This window comes from Coregonus lavaretus (assembly GCF_964263955.1).
Source record: "Coregonus lavaretus genome assembly, contig: HAP1_SCAFFOLD_48, whole genome shotgun sequence".
Taxonomy (NCBI): domain Eukaryota; kingdom Metazoa; phylum Chordata; class Actinopteri; order Salmoniformes; family Salmonidae; genus Coregonus; species Coregonus lavaretus.
Window position 1 is genome coordinate 1,357,599 of NW_028163311.1, and position 16,257 is coordinate 1,373,855.

Consider the following 16,257-nt stretch of genomic DNA (forward strand, 5'->3'; position numbering starts at 1 on the left):
GATTTTTGTTTTAGATTCCGTCTCTCACAGTTGAAGTGTACCTATGATAAAAATTACCGACCTCTACATGCTTTGTAAGTAGGCAAACCTGCAAAATCGGCAGTGTATCAAATACTTGTTCTCCCCACTGTATATGCATGCAACAATTTTAAGCAACAGATGTAGCCAAGCCACACCTGCCAAAAGGAAAGACAAAAAAGGAAAAAATGTTTACCTTATGCTTCCGGGTTGCCATTTCAGCCCAGAAGCTTTCCATTTCAGTTTCGTCCTGCAGGGATATCATTGGCATGGTCTGATAATTTAGAAACTCCTCACCCAGAAGGTCATGCTCCTCTGGCCAATGGTATGGGAGGAGATGGGGAAACCTATTTATGAAAGTAGAGTTACAAGTTGTTACGTTTTAGGTATATAGTCATCAACCAGCAGCAGTTCATACACATCTTTGAGGAGAAGCCACATAAGAATATATCATGTGCAGTTTAGGAGTGAACACACCTCATCATAAAACACAGGGTATTTTAGCTAAGATGATAGACAATAATTAGAGAAAAAAAACTAACCTTTCAACAAAGTACAGGACATCTTCGATGTCACTTTCAGCCCTCTGCCGTATCTACAAATTGTGTGTGCTTGATCAGTGGCTCTTCCAGTGGCAGCTTCTTAAGTGCAGTCCACAGCACCTGTCAGGAAACACAACACAGCTTCATGGAATGAATCCACCTGCTGTGGTGTGATGTCACCCTCGTGGAGTAATCTGTTAAGTTTAGCCCTGGTTGTGAACCCAATACAGCATATCGGTATAAGGTACAAGGATAAATATCACATATCACAGTGTTTGATCATAATAATAGTCAAATACTAACCTGGTAAATGGTTTGCCTTTTCTTTAAAGGCAATTTCACAAGGCTCCTCATGGCACTGCAGAACTGCTGGAACCATAAACTTGGAACATAGCTTGCGTACGAATTTCACCATCTATAACAGACATTTACAAAAATAGTAGGTGAAACCTGTTTTAGAGGACCCCTGCAGATATCAGCAAGAAACACAGAATGGAAAAAAACAGCAAAATCCAATCCCACCTCATCATGTAACAAAAATATTGATGACTGCTCTCTCTGAAGCAGCAAGTTGAAAGAAGTGAAAGTTGGTACGGTGGCTTGGAAGAACAGCAGGTACACTTCTGTCATGGGGTCAGTGAATGTCTGCACAAGTCTCTTGAACCTGGCCTGATTTTCATCTTGAATCAATCAATAAATAACACAAAACAAGAGGTTGTCATTAATACAAGTATGTGACTAACAATCCATGTAGTTGCGGCATAATGAAATTGAAAATTGATGACCATACTAGCAGATTTGTAGTAGCTGGCCAGAGGTTCATACAGCCTCAGGATCCTGGTCACACAACGTTCAAGGCTTAGCCAACGGACCGAGATACACAGGAGGACCTCCATGAACTCCGCTTCATGGAGCTCACAAAACTCTGTTTTAGACATTAAATCCATATCATATATTTTCTACAGCTCAGCATTTCAGTATTACACTTAATAGTATCAAACATGCATACCTGTCAGGTATCCTTTCTGATTTGTGCTACCCTTGAACCAGTAACCGATGTCCACTACCATATCCTCCAAATCAGAACCGGACACCTGCAATGCATAAATCAATCATAACACATTCAGTCAATGCACGTAATTAGGATACAAATAAAAAGTTACATGTAAAGATAAATCAGGCCTTAACTCACTTTAAAAAATCCCACTCCTGCAGCTTTGGCGGTGTTATGTGCCACATGACAAGGACAACCATGAATAAAGGTGTTGGGATGCTTCTGGAGCACCCTAGAGGCAATGGAATTACGTGGTCCAATGTTCACAGCTGCATTGTAAACTGAGAGACCAATGCAGTTCTCCCAAGGGATGCCATGCTCCTCTATGGTGGAGTTAATTTTGGTGAAGATATCACTTGCTGGCCCACAGCTCGTCCCACTTGTTGTGCACATATTTAAGAACTGGTGGACAACTTTGCTGCCCATGAAGACCCGGACAGTAAGCGGGTTAATCTTTTCCACTCCTATAATGACAAGTTAGAATCATACAGATGTTCATGTTATTAGATGTTTAAAAATACACAAAGCACATGTTTTGCAGAGGAGAAAAATCTCAAATAGTTTGTGAAATACCAGTGTCATTCGACCCATCCGTAACAAGGGTATACAGGGCTTTTTTCATCTCCTTCACAAGCTCCTGTGTGAAATATGGTGCGAGTGCTTCATTGGTAATGCAGGATGACTTAGTCCTGGCACACCTGTACTCCTGCGCTGTCTTCGAATCTCCGAAACATTATTTTAGGAGAGGCCCCAGGTGGTCCGCAAAGGCTAGGGGGACGTTGTGAACTACCAACCCAGCTGTCATTTTGACCTCAGCCCTTCTTGTCTGTAAGAAATTAAAAATTATGAATCCCCCCAAAAGACCATAGTTTATTTAAAATAGACGCCTGCGATAATAGGGCACAGGTAAAAAACACATTCAGCAACTAAGATCTCAAATTAAGAAAACTGGACTGTACTACACTGAAATACAAACCACAAATTAGTCAAAACTATCAACCATGACTTTACCGTGATCAACTAGAACACAAAACTCTTGACTGAACCTTGACAGAATCATTACACATATCATACCTTAACCTCTTGTGCAGACATACCCCCAACAGATGGAACGGCCATTGCATATTGGGATATTGTGGCTGTGGACAGGAGAGCTCGTTGCTTATCTTGGTGGCCTTTGTTTTTTATATGGCGCACTACATCTGTCACACCCTGGTGGCAACATGAGTTTTCAATACGGCAGACTGCACACCAGTAGTGCGTGTTGACGCTCCCTCTGGTAATACATGGCCATGAAGAGGTCCACTCATTTTGGAAAATGGATCTATATGTTGCTGCTCCAGCCAGAGCACGACTCTTCTGGCCCTGCTGTTGGATTGGGGGGGGTCTCTTCTTTCTGTCCCTCTGTGTCTCCTTCCATCTGCCCTGTTGGTTGTTCTATTTGTCCTGTCTGTTGCTCCTCTGCATGTGCGTCAATCTGTCCTGTCTGTTGCTCCTCTGCTTGTTTGTCAGTCTGTCCTGTCTCCTGCTCTCTCTGTCCTTTGTGTTGCTCCTCTGTCTGTTGTCCTGTCGTTTCTATCAATCGTTCTGGCTGTTCTGTCAGTGTGTTTGTCTGTCTTTTCTCACTTGGCTGGTTCTTTAAATAAAATAAAAGGTTTCGCTTTTGTCCTGGCAAAGGTCTCTTACGGGCAGGGACGGCCTGTTCAATAGGGCGATATGGGCGACGCACTGCCAAACGGGAAAAGGAAGGGATTTTTTTTCTAATCAATTATATCACGGCAACAGTAGTTATCAGTGTTCACGTCTGATCTGCCAGCCACTAAATGTCAAATCAGGCTAAAGTCGTGCTTCAAATGGCCCCGCCCGTTTTTGGGGCGATTTCAGTCAAGTTGAAAATCGCCCAGAAGTCTCTCATAGCCTGTCATGTAAAATCTATTTTTTTCAAATTTCAAAGCTTTCAATACATTCTCTATGGGTGTCTGTGGGCTTGCACTTACGCGCTTTCGTCATACGTGACGTAACCATGAACGTAACTAAGACAATAGCGGCTAGCAGCGTCTCTGTTGCGACCTGCAGTGTGGCGTTATTTTATGTTTTTAATTTGTAGACTTAGTTTACAAACATTCTGCCAACCATGGATTTCCAGTGGTTGGTTTTGGACTGATCTTGTTGATCGTGTACATACCCGCTACGAACGGACTAAATAATGAAAACGCTGCTGGCAGCGGAATCCCAATACAGCTGGGAGACTTGGCTGGATGACAGAGTCCCGGACAGAGAAGTGGAGCCGGCCGGCTTCACCCTGGTCAGAGCGGACCGCGATCCTGGTAAGAGAGCGACTCTGTACCCCGACATTGAACTGCTTTCTGTGTCATTGCGACCTTACTATCTGCCCCGTGAGTTCCCCCAATTGTTTGTTACCGTTGTGTACTGTTGATAATCACAAGTTTACTGGAGAACTGAGACCAAGTAGAGACTTTGGACAGGGTGGATATGGTATAATAAAGGCAGTTTATTCAGAGGTAAAGATATCTGGAATCGCGTGCACGGACTCGTTCGTCAAACTCTTAGGGAGAAGAGAGCCCCGAAAACATTGTGTGCAGACATTTTATACAATAAATGATGTAGGTTGAATCTAGTAGTTCTGATCTTCTGATTGGTCCTGATGAGTTGGGCGAGGCCCCCTCCACTGTTCCATTGGCTCTGAGTCGGTTTCTCTGTCTTCAAATGTTCAGCCTAAAGAGAGGGGATGTTTGTGTGTGTGTGTGTGTGTGTGTGTGTGTGTTTAACAGTGATGATGTGTGTGTGTGTGTGTGTGTGTGTTATCAGTGATGATGTGTGTGTGTGTGTGTGTGTGTGTGTGTCCTCAGAGCAAGAACTCGTGAGTTGGAAGAACTGAGAGACCTATGGCGTGGGTGTTGTCCTTGGCCACCTGCTGACAAGGCTGACAAGATAGGACTCTTTTGTCCATTGTTATAGGATAGGAACAGCATTGATTGAAAACAAACGCCCAACACAAAATGGGTCATGCACAAGATTTTAGTCAGACCAAGCTATAACATTATATATTTACTACGACAGTACATTCAACCAAAAGCTAATATAACAAAGGCATCAGAGATTATTTATAATCTGTCACAGAAACTGGAATCCATCTCCCCAGATCAGTCAATAAATGCTTCTGGTATTGACTTATATGCTGCCCCTGTCTTCATGTTGTTGCTGGACATATCTTTTTTAAAATGTGTGTAGGTCACCTAAATCATCAGAAAAATTGCCCCTCCTGAGAATTTTTTCAGGAGCCGCCACTGCTTACGGGACATCTTTGAAACCTTAAACAATTAAAATGGTCATGTTGGTTTAATAACTCTACTCTCAGTTACAAAAACATACCTACTTCTATTGCACACATTTCCTGTATTTATGTTAAATTCTTTGGAATACATCTTACCTGTTCAAAATCAGCTGAGTTTACATTCACCACACTAAATCATGTTCACACGCACAAACAAATAATTGATTTCAAGATTTAAAGTTTAAGAGAGTGAGTATTCAATTGGACGACATTTCATTGTTACATACCTAGTCTCAGCTCAGCTTCTTATCAGACTTCTTGAGGTAGTGACCGTTTCATCTCATGTTGACTTTCGCGGCAGTGGTATCTCTTCTTCTGTCGCTAACTTCGGGGTGCAGCACATATGGTTCAGTGGCGCTCATCAGCGCCATCTACCGTCGGGGAGTTTGAAAAAAGGAACGAACGAGTCTCGGCCGTTTTTTTTGCGTGAGAAATTGGATGTGTGGCGTGAGTGCGTGTGAAAACAGGCAAAAACGTGTGTCACACGGCGAAAGCGTGAGAGTTGGCAGCTCTGTGTTAACACCCTTGTTGATGCATGCCAATGTGTGTGTCAATGCAAAGAAAATCTAAACTACATTGTAACAATTCATATACAATTCAGTATGAAAATGTATGCACTCACTAACTGTAAGTCGCTCTGGATAAGAGCGTCTGCTAAATGACTAAAAATGTTTTTTTAAATGTAAATATACTGTATCTACATGTATCTCTCTACAGAATGTAGAATATATGTTTGGAATAGTTGGTGTTCCAGTCATTGAAGTAGCTATGGCAGCTCAAGCCTCAGGAATCAAGTATGTGGGAATGCGCAATGAACAAGCCCTAAGCCACCTTTTTATTACTAAACCAGCTCTCCCCAAATCATGTGATATTAACTACCCTTACATAGACTACAGGAGCGTGTAGTGTGTGAGGGTCAGTTTCATAGCTTTTTTGCATTGCTAATTATGTCTGCCTGTCTGTCTGACCCTTTGTGTGTCTGTCTGCCTGTCTTCCTGTCTTTCCCTCTGTCTGTCTGTTCCTCTCCAGTCCAGGTTCATGTCTGGTTGTGTCTGGACCGGGACTCATCCATTCACTTGGTGGAATGGCCAACGCTAACATGAACTGCTGGTATGCTAGATCTCCACAAACAGAAGACCCTACTACTCATGTTCAGTGGCCTTTCAAAAGAAGGGATGCTATCCGCACACTGCAAAAAATGATCTGAGGACTCCAAACTATCTCAGCTTGTCAGTTGATGTCATTGTGTGATACCTCTCTCTCTGTAGGCCTGTGATTGTTATTGGAGGCTCCTCTGATCAAAACCAAGAGACCACTGGGGCGTTTCAAGAGTTTCCACAGGTACCGGTTCAACCATGACATTTCTGACTATTGAACATTAGGGGATGGTATCCCGGGACACAGATTAAGCCTAGTCATGGCCTAAAAAGCAAACTCAATAGAGAATCTCTGTATGGGAAACTGGCCCTAGCAGTTTAATTGCTGAAAGAGGAAATAATTTGTTATTTTTGGTCCTCTTTCTCTGTCAGGTGGAGGCATGCAGATTGTACAGTAAGTTCTCTGCTAGGTCTAGCAGTCTGGATATGATCTCCTCAGTGGTAGAGAAGGTATACAGTCTACTCTGACTCCCTCTGTGTAGTCCTCTTCATATCATTTGGTATCACCTGCAATTGTCTGTTTTCTGACCTCTAATTTTCCAGCTTAGCAAGGTACCTTAACTGCTTCATAAGAGCACAGCACAGCCTTAATTGATCTGAATGGAAGGGTGTTTGGTCTGTCTAAGGCAGCACGCACTAGCATGTATGGACGTCCAGGTGCTGTATACGTAGACATATCTGGGGACATGGTCAATGCTAAATTGGACAGGAGCAGAGCCAGGTTAGTGGCCATCACTGTCTTTCATCCATTTAAAATGTATACTAATGTGTTACTGTTGAATATGTATACCTCTGAATTCACATCACCGTAGTCATTTTTATTTTATCTTGTTATACCTTTTAACGTCTGAAGTGAACCAGAAATTAAATTACTTAGAAAATATAGCACTATATCAAAATATTCTCATCAGAGAATAGCAATAAGCCTCGATAGACCTTCATGGTTTATTTACATATGCAATAAAGTTGCTAGGTAACATGTTTAATGTTTGACCTATTATTTATTATTTCCTTTGTCAGAGAGGTGCCCTGTAGTCCACCTCCTCCTGTGAGTATGGCTGACCATATGGCGATCACAGAAGCACTGGCGGTCCTGAAAGGAGCCAAACGGCCTTTACTCATCATTGGCAAAGGTAGGCATTGCTTTTTTAATAGCCAGATAATCTGGGGGAAACAGAACTAAAATCTTGTTTAATTGCGTCAGATACTTGGATAAGGTCTGGGGAGATGTTAAGAGAAAGATACTAACGCCACTTGCGAACTCTCCACCCCCCTAAACGGAAACTCTCTGCAAGTTTCAGGCAAGTTTATGTGCCAAATGTCCCCTCCCGTTCTGAAATTGAAAAGATGCGAGCACCTGCGAAATCGGGATTTGTCCAAATGATTAGTGGTGAAAAATCAGCGTACCGGAACAAAGTTGTCACATCCCAGTCTGTTGACAGACGCTACTTCCAGTTATGTTACGTGCGTCTGTCCAAGAGAGATCAATAGCCAGCTGAGACGCACTGTAACACATATAGCACTGTACCACGGTTCAGTTGAAAACTGGGCCACGTTCAGTCGACAAATGTTGTTGACATGATTTCTCATTCTACCTGTCCGAGAGGCACGTTCGTTCTACATGCTGTATTTCTATCTGAACGTTGCACAACATTTTGCTCAGCTGAATGCATCCCAGTTGTGAAGGCCAGTCTGTTGAAATCCGTGTGGCAGTGCCCTCTGTCTGTGTCCCTCTGCAGGTGCAGCCCATTGAAGAGCAGAGGGGGCTCTGAAGGAGCTGGTGGAGGGGTGTGACCTGCCCTTCCTGCCCACCCCCATGGGTAAAGGGGTGCTGCCTGACGATCACCCCAACTGTGTTGCTGCTGCCCGCTCCAGGTCAGCCTCTCCTTCTCTCAGCTGGCATCATATTCATGTACAGACCATTGACTGTATAAGTAGGACCAAGAATTTCCCTGACCATTTGAATGGACCAGGAAACTCCTGAAATCCCTATCTATAACTAGTCTCTCCTGGCCAGGTCATGTCAATGTAAACTGGTGTCAATCAAACAACTACACTACTCCTATAACTAGCCTCTTTTCATTACATTTTGTTTTGTCCCTGCTCTCCTCCTCCTCTCTTCCTATCCTCCTCCTCCTCTCTTCCTATCCTCCTCCTCCTCTCTTCCTCCTCCTCCTCCTCCTCTTCCTATCCTCCTGGTTCTATGGTCTTGGTGGGGACTGCAGAGCTCTGCTCCAGTCTGATGTTGTGGTCCTACTTGGTGCCAGACTCAACTGGATCCTGCACTTTGGCCTTCCCCTCAGGTTTGACACCCAAGTAAAGGTCATCCAGCTAGGTCAAAGGTCACCAGTAGGGTTTCTTTTTTTTTCGGATTCCAGATTTTCTGCTTATTCCGTTCTGATTTCTGGAATCTTCCAACAGGGATTTCTGGGAATTTTGGGAAAGTAACTGTAATTTTGCAACCCTAGTCACAGGTCATTTCATAGTGAACTACATTTCATTGTAACCAGGTATAAAGGTATTTGACTCAGTCTATTGGATTTAGTCTATCAATTATATAGCTTCTCTATAAGTCTTTGTGGTCTCTCCAAATAATGTCATGGCTGTCTTAGTGCTGTACAGTACATCTATATTTAAGCAATAAGGCCCGAGGGGGTGTGGTATATGGCCAATATACCACGTCTAGGGGCTGTTCTTAAGCACGATGCAACGCGGAGTGCCTCGATACAGCCCTTAGCCGTGGTATATTGGCCCTATACCACAAACCCCAGAGGTGCCTTATTGCTATTATAAACTGGTTACCAACGTAATTCGAACAGTCAAAATGCATTTCAAATCAAATCAAATCAAATTTTATTGGAAATTGAAATACAACAGGTGCAGACATTACAGTGAAATGCTTACTTACAGCCCTTAACCAACAGTGCATTTATTTTTAACAAAAAAGTAAAAATAAAACAACAACAAAAAAAGTGTTGAGAAAATATGAGCAGAAGTAAAATAAAATAACAGTAGGGAGGCTATATATACAGGGGGGTACCGGTGCAGAGTCAATGTGCGGGGGCACCGGCTAGTTGAGGTAGTTGAAGTAATATGTACCTGTGGGTAGAGTTAAAGTGACTATGCATAAATAATTAACAGAGTAGCAGCAGCGTAAAAGGATGGGGTGGGGGGGGCAGTGCAAATAGTCCGGGTAGCCATGGTTAGCTGTTCAGGAGTCTTAAGGCTTGGGGGTAGAAGCTGTTGAGAAGTCTTTTGGACCTAGACTTGGCCCTCCGGTACCGCTTGCCGTGCGGTAGCAGAGAGAAGAGTCTATGACTAGGGTGGCTGGAGTCTTTGACAATTTTGAGGGCCTTCCTCTGACACCGCCTGGTATAGAAGTCCTGGATGGCAGGAAACTTGGCCCCAGTGATGTACTGGGCCGTACGCACTACCCTCTGTAGTGCCTTGCGGTCGGAGGCCAAGCAGTTGCCATACCAGGCGGTGATGCAACCAGTCAGGATGCTCTCGATGGTGCAGCTGTATAATTTTTTGAGGATCTGAGGACCCATGCCAAATCTTTTCAATCTGAGGGGGAATAGGCTTTGTCGTGCCCTCTTCACGACTGTCTTGGTGTGTTTGGACCATGATAGTTCGTTGGTGATGTGGACACCAAGGAACTTGAAGCTCTCAACCTGTTCCACTACAGCCCCGTCGATGAGAATGGAGGCGTGCTCAGTCCTCTTTTTTTTCCTGTAGTCCACAACCATCTCCTTTGTCTTGGTCACGTTGAGGGAGAGGTTGTTATCCTGGCACCACACGGCCAGGCCTCTGACCTCCTCCCTCAACGTGACCCATGTTATACGGTCAGATATACCACAGCTTTCAGCCAATCAGCATTCAGGGCTCGAGTCACCCGGTTTATAAAAGGGAACGTGTGTGTGTCAGCCTTAGCATTATGTGGTGGTGCCTGGTTATTTCTGTTGTGTTTAGCTTGAGGTTTGGCCACTCCTCCAGCTGCTGTTACATGTGTCACGTACGGCGCTCTTCCTGTCGTGTCGTTGCTGGTATGTTGTAGTAACGTTCCACATACGTTATTTATGTCAAGGTCAATGTCAAGGTTGATCTGTGTGCTGAGGAGATGGGGAACAACGTGCAACCTGCTGCTGCTCTCCTGGGGGACATCAATACTATTGTCAAGCAGGTAACACAACACAGTCCTGGGGGACTGGAGATCCTGGTTTGAATCCAGGCTCTGTCGTAGCCGGCCGCGACCGGGAGACCCATGGGGCGGCGCACAATTGGACCAGCGTCGCCTAGGGTAGCGGAGGGAATGGCCGGCTCAGTTCGTAGAGCATGGTGTTTGCAACGCCAGGGTTGTGGGTTCGATTCCCACGGGGGGTATGATGAAAAAAAAAAAAGTAACGTATGCACTAACTGTAAGTCGCTCTGGATAAGAGCGTCTGCTAAATGACTTAAACATGTTAAATGTAGAGGGCCCCGTAAACAGTTCCACAAACGTCAGCATGAGTGCGCTGACTGTGGAAGCACTAATCACTGGACCAAAGCTCACTGTCAGATGCACCAGCTGTGTGTCAAGTGCTTTTCTCCGGGCCACATGAGCTTTGACTGTAGTGAGGCTGGGCAGCGACAGAACCCTGGATGTGGACAGACTGGCAGGTCTCAGGAAAACTAGAAAGCCTCCGTTCTGAGGAGGGCAATGTGGGGCATTCTTATTTTTCGACCACTGATGATGATATCCAATCTGTTTATTCTTACTTTTGTGAGTCAGTACCCAAGAACAACACAGTCATTTTTCAGAACACAATCAGAATGACAGTTTGTTTTACACCACTGTGCTAGTACAGGATAAAGTTGAGCTGAAGGGGATGTTAGATAGTGGGTCCATGGCTACTACTCTGCGCGCAGATATTGTACCTCGGTTGAGGGAGGCAGGAGTGGTAGAGGGGAACTTTCTAGCTCCTTCAGACATCATCCTGGTGGGTTGTGGTGGGAACAAACTAGCCCAGTGGGCATGTGTGACTTAAAAATTCAACTTTATGGCTTCTGTTATGTAGTCCCAGTGCTTATTGTTGATGGGCAGGTTGATGAACTCATTGTGGGCACTAATGTGTTGAAGTCTCTGATTAGACAGTTCAAATCAAATGACAGCTACTGGCGGGTGGCGGGTACACCAGGTTCCTCTAGCCAGTGTGATGTCAAATCTGGAGAGATGGAGAGGAGACTCCATCCCAGATAAAGTGGGCACCATTAAGTTGAAGAGAGCAGTAACGCTCCAACCCATGAGTGAGCATCTGGTGTGGGGCCGCCTACCCCCAAAGACAAAACTCTCTGTGGGCAGTACTGTTGTTGTCGAGCCCAGCACGTCTCGTTGTGTGAATCGACACATACTAGTGAAGATTGTGAATCCAACAACATCGCCAGTTACCCTGAGACAAAATGCTAAAGTGGCGGATGTGTACCCTTGCATTGCATTGGAGTATTTTAATGATGTCAAGCAGCAAGCAGCTCATCAGAACGTGGCAAAGGCTCAATGTGACAGATCACATGGCAGTCTGACAGCTAAGAGTTCAGTTGGTGGCAGTGTAGATAATGGCAACAGTACACTGAGGAATCTTGGACTTCAAGGCCTGTCTGTTGAGGAGTGTCCAGTTTCACAGTTCTGGAAAGATAAACTTGTCAACTTAATTGGGAAGTATGACACAGTGTTCTCTAGACATAGCCTAGATTGTGGCGAGGCAAAGGAGTTCTGCCTTCGCATACGGCTGACTGATGACCGCCCATTTCGATGACCTTATCGTAGACTGTCTCCAGCTCATTACCAAAAACTCAGGGAAACACTGGATGATATGGAGGAAAAGGAAATCGTCAGAAAATCCAGCAGCGAGTATGCCTCACCATTGGTGCTGGTATGGAAAAAGAATGGGGACTTGCGCCTATGTACTGACTTCAGGTGGTTAAATGCCCGCACAGTAAAGGATGCTCATCCCCTGCCTCATCAGGCTGATGTACTGGCCGCGCTGGGAGGTAATGCCTTCTTCAGCACAATGGATTTGACGTCAGGGTATTACAACGTGCCACTGCATGAAGAGGACAAGAAATACACTGCCTTTTCCTCCCCTTTAGGTCTGCATGAGTACAATCAGTTACCTCAGGGCCTCTGCAACAGCCCGGCTACTTTTATGAGAATGATGCTGACCATCTTTGGTGACCAAAACGTTCTAAGTCTCCTTTGTTACTTGGATGATCTGATGGTTTTTGCTAAGACGGAGGAAGAGAGTCTGCAGAGACTTGAGATGGTTTTTCAGCGGTTGCAGGAGCACAACCTTAAACTGTCTCCGTTGATGTGCAAGTTTCTGAGGAGGTCTGTAAAGTTTTTGGGCCACATCATTTCTCAGGAGGGTGTAGCCACTGACCCTGCTAAAGTTCAAACCATTTTGAATGTGACTGAGAGTGAGATAATGGAAGCTGATGGTGTCACACCGTCTCCTATCAAAATAGGTTCTTTCCTTGGTATGGTAGTATACTATCAGCACCACATTGAGAATTGTTCCATGGTTGCTAGGCCATTGTTTCAACTAACTACAGGTCAGAAGAAGCCTAGGAGAGGCAAGGGTAGGAAGAGGCCTGGTCCCCCTCGCAGGCTCACTGCTGCAGACTGGACTGCCGAATGTCGACTCGCTTTTGAAGCTTTGAAATCAGCACTAGTTGACCAGGCACTGCTGGTTCATCCAGATTTTTCTCAGCCATTTCTACTTTCCGTGGATACATCTACTAGTGGTTTGGGAGCTGTACTATCACAAGTGCAAGATGGGAAGGACATAGCCAGGCCGATAGCTTTTGCTAGTAAATCTCTTAATAATGCACAATCCAAGTATCCTGCTCACCGGCTGGAATTTCTAGCCATGAAATGGGCCATTCATGATAAATTCAGCCATTGGCTGCGAGGGCATAAGTTTACTGTGTGGACCGACAACAATCCACTCAAATATATTCTTACAAAGCCGAGACGATGCATGCGAGCAGAGATGGGTTGCAAAGCTGGCACCCTTTGAGTGGCGCAGTGGTCTAAGGCACTGCATCGCAGTGCTAGCTGTGCCACTAGAGATTCTGGTTCGAATCCAGGCTCTGTCGTAGCCGGCCGCGACCGGGAGACCCATGGGGCGCCGCACAATTGGCCCAGCGTTGTCCCGGGTAGGGGAGGGAATGGCCGGCCGGGATGTTGCTCAGTTGGTAGAGCATGGCGTTTGCAACGCCAGGGTTGTGGGTTCGATTCCCACGGGGGGCCAGTATGAAAAATAAAAATGTTGTATGCACTCACTAACTGTAAGTCGCTCTGGATAAGAGCGTCTGCTAAATGACTAAAAATGTAAAATAAAAATGATATCCAGTACATACAGTGGGGAGAACAAGTATTTGATACACTGCCGATTTTGCAGGTTTTTTCTACTTACAAAGCATGTAGAGGTCTGTAATTTTTATCATACGTACACTTCAACTGTGAGAGACGGAATGTAAAACAAAAATCCAGAAAATCACATTGTATGATTTTTAAGTAATTAATTTGCATTTTATTGCATGACATAAGTATTTGATACATCAGAAAAGCAGAACTTATTATTTGGTACAGAAACCTTTGTTTGCAATTACAGAGAACATACGTTTCCTGTAGGTCTTGACCAGGTTTGCACACACTGCAGCAGGGATTTTGGCCCGCTCCTCCATACAGACCTTCTCCAGATCCTTCAGGTTTCGGGGCTGAGATCCCCAAAGCCTACAAGAATTCTGATAGTGAAACTCCACTCAGCTGGGATGGTGCTGTGCCTGATGTTGTTAACTTGGTTGAAGATGCTTTGTCAGTCTGGTCTGTGACAATCTACCAGGATTCTGATCAGTCGTCTGACACTACTAGTGTTGAGTCGGAAATTGAAAGTGTGCTGGCTCCGGATATGCTGATCTGTAGTACTCCCCAACCTGAGGTTAGACCTTTGAGCACGGTTGGTGCTGTCCGTGACATTCCTGCTAGGTTTTTGGGTGAGGGTGTTCGGACAAGACTAGGTAGATTCATTAATCCAGTGAATAGGCTAATCCAAACTATGTCTACACAGGAAATGAAACAATTCTTGGTTTCTCAGTGACATTTACATTTACATTTTAGTCATTTAGCAGACGCTCTTATCCAGAGCGACTTACAGTTAGTGAATACATATATATATATTTTTTATACTGGCCCCCCGTGGGAATCAAACCCACAACCCCCAACCTTTTCTTTGTTGTGTGTATGTGGTAATCTAAGTGGGTCTTAGAGTGATTTGTGGGTTTGTCTAATATTTTTGACAATTCATGTAACTTTGTGTGTAGTTCATCAGCATAAAATGTATTTGGCATTTTTTGTATAGGGTTGAATAAGGGATTAGCTACCTCTTATTTTTCCTAATCCTTCACGGGATAGCTTTCCAGCTGATCGACCATTTGTGGGTCTAGAATTAAGGGACTACACTGGGTTACTCTGTCGCCCTGAGGGTGTGAAATGTTTTTTTTCTTTCTTTGCTTTGTTACCTTCGAGGTAATGTGTTTTGTTTTGTGTTTATAATCTAGTGTAAAACAGTAGGGGTGAATGTAGTAGTGGGATGTTGTTCCCCTAGATTATGCACCAAGTTGCACACAAGGACAGTTCAACTAGGCCAGGTCAAGAGGGGATGTTAATAAGTTAATAATAATAATAATAATAATAATAATTCAATGTGCTTTTTATTTAATTACAGCTGCATAGCTAATGTAATTTTTTGGTGTACAAACATTTTTCTGTATCTATATTGCAAATACACCTAATTGTAAAAGTTGTGTATATTTTGGTCTGGTCCATCGCGGGTTATCTGTATTTATGTACCCTCTTATTGTTCTCTTTTGCCTGACCTTCAACTAGCAAGGTATGTTGTCCTTGGCGCCGTAATTTGTCAATATAAAACTGTGGTAAAGTTACACAAAGTGCTGTTACGCAACTATAGGTTTTGTTACAATGTGGACAATATAACGATTTATGTTAACAACTTTCACCAAGCTCGCTAATTTGGGTACCTATTGTAACTCGGGAGTATTTGGGTCAGTGTTTGAGTGAGTTTCTATGTGCTCACGCAGGTGCCCGAGAGCTGTGGCTGCACCAAGGGCTAACCTATTGTGTGTTGTCTCGTGGTGTGCAGTTATGTCTTTTATTTTGTCAGAATTATGTTGTATATCATTTTACTTGTATTGTATAGTGTGTTGTTAGGCACTGAATGTGTGCATGCAGCACCTGTTCTCTTTTGCCTGACCTTCAACTAGCAAGGTGCCCGAGAGCTGTGGCTGCACCAAGGGCTAAAATAATTTTTTTGTCTCTTCGTGTGCAGGTCGAATAAAAATTATCCAACCATCAGAATTCCAGTTGTGGCAGTGTCCTAATTAAAAGTACACAACGCAGAACGAACCACGCTACATATGCATAATGATGTAGTAAACAACATCGCTCTGCGTGGGAACTTTTGGTGGGGGGGAAGTAGCCTTTATAAGTCTCCATGGTGGGTAAAGACCATCACTTCGTTGTCTTGTTGGGAATAGTAATAATTTGTGACAGTACGCATTGTATTAGTCTAACGGTTGTTTTTAATTTAGTTTCTCACATTAAACAGACATTTGAGAAGGATTTGAGAAGCGAATTGCTTGCAGTTGTACCTATGAGACACAGACACACTAAAGCTGTACAGTGTAGTTAGAAAAGTCAATTTACATTATTTGCAGATGTGTTCCCTTTTATTTACAAATCGAAAAATGTAACATTTGAAATGAATGTGGCAGAACAGTTAAGCATAGAGTTCCTGTGGAAGTCTTCTCCTTCAGTCTTTTTGTCTCCTATGCCTCGTTTCCTATTAGATGGGATTTTCCCAACGCCAAGTTCACCTGAGACAGCCGCTATCCAGTGTCATGTGTTGCTGAATTACAGATCTCGCTATCCCAATGTCGCTGCTGTCCATGGTGCTGAAATATCCAATCTCGGCTATTTGCATACATAGTACCATCCACACTTGACACCACACACACAAGTTAATGCTAATATCACACACACTTTTGAACATTGCACAACCTGCAACAAGACAC

General features: G+C 44.0%; 1 long non-coding RNA gene across 1 annotated transcript; it reads left to right on the forward strand.

Annotated features, from left to right (window-relative positions):
• The first annotated feature begins 6,011 nt into the window (after window positions 1-6,011).
• Window positions 6,012-6,549, forward strand: LOC311118272. Its single transcript, XR_014611779.1, has 3 exons — window positions 6,012-6,079; window positions 6,238-6,310; window positions 6,499-6,549. It is a non-coding gene; the product is annotated as an uncharacterized lncRNA (long non-coding RNA).
• The last annotated feature ends 9,708 nt before the right edge of the window (window positions 6,550-16,257 follow it).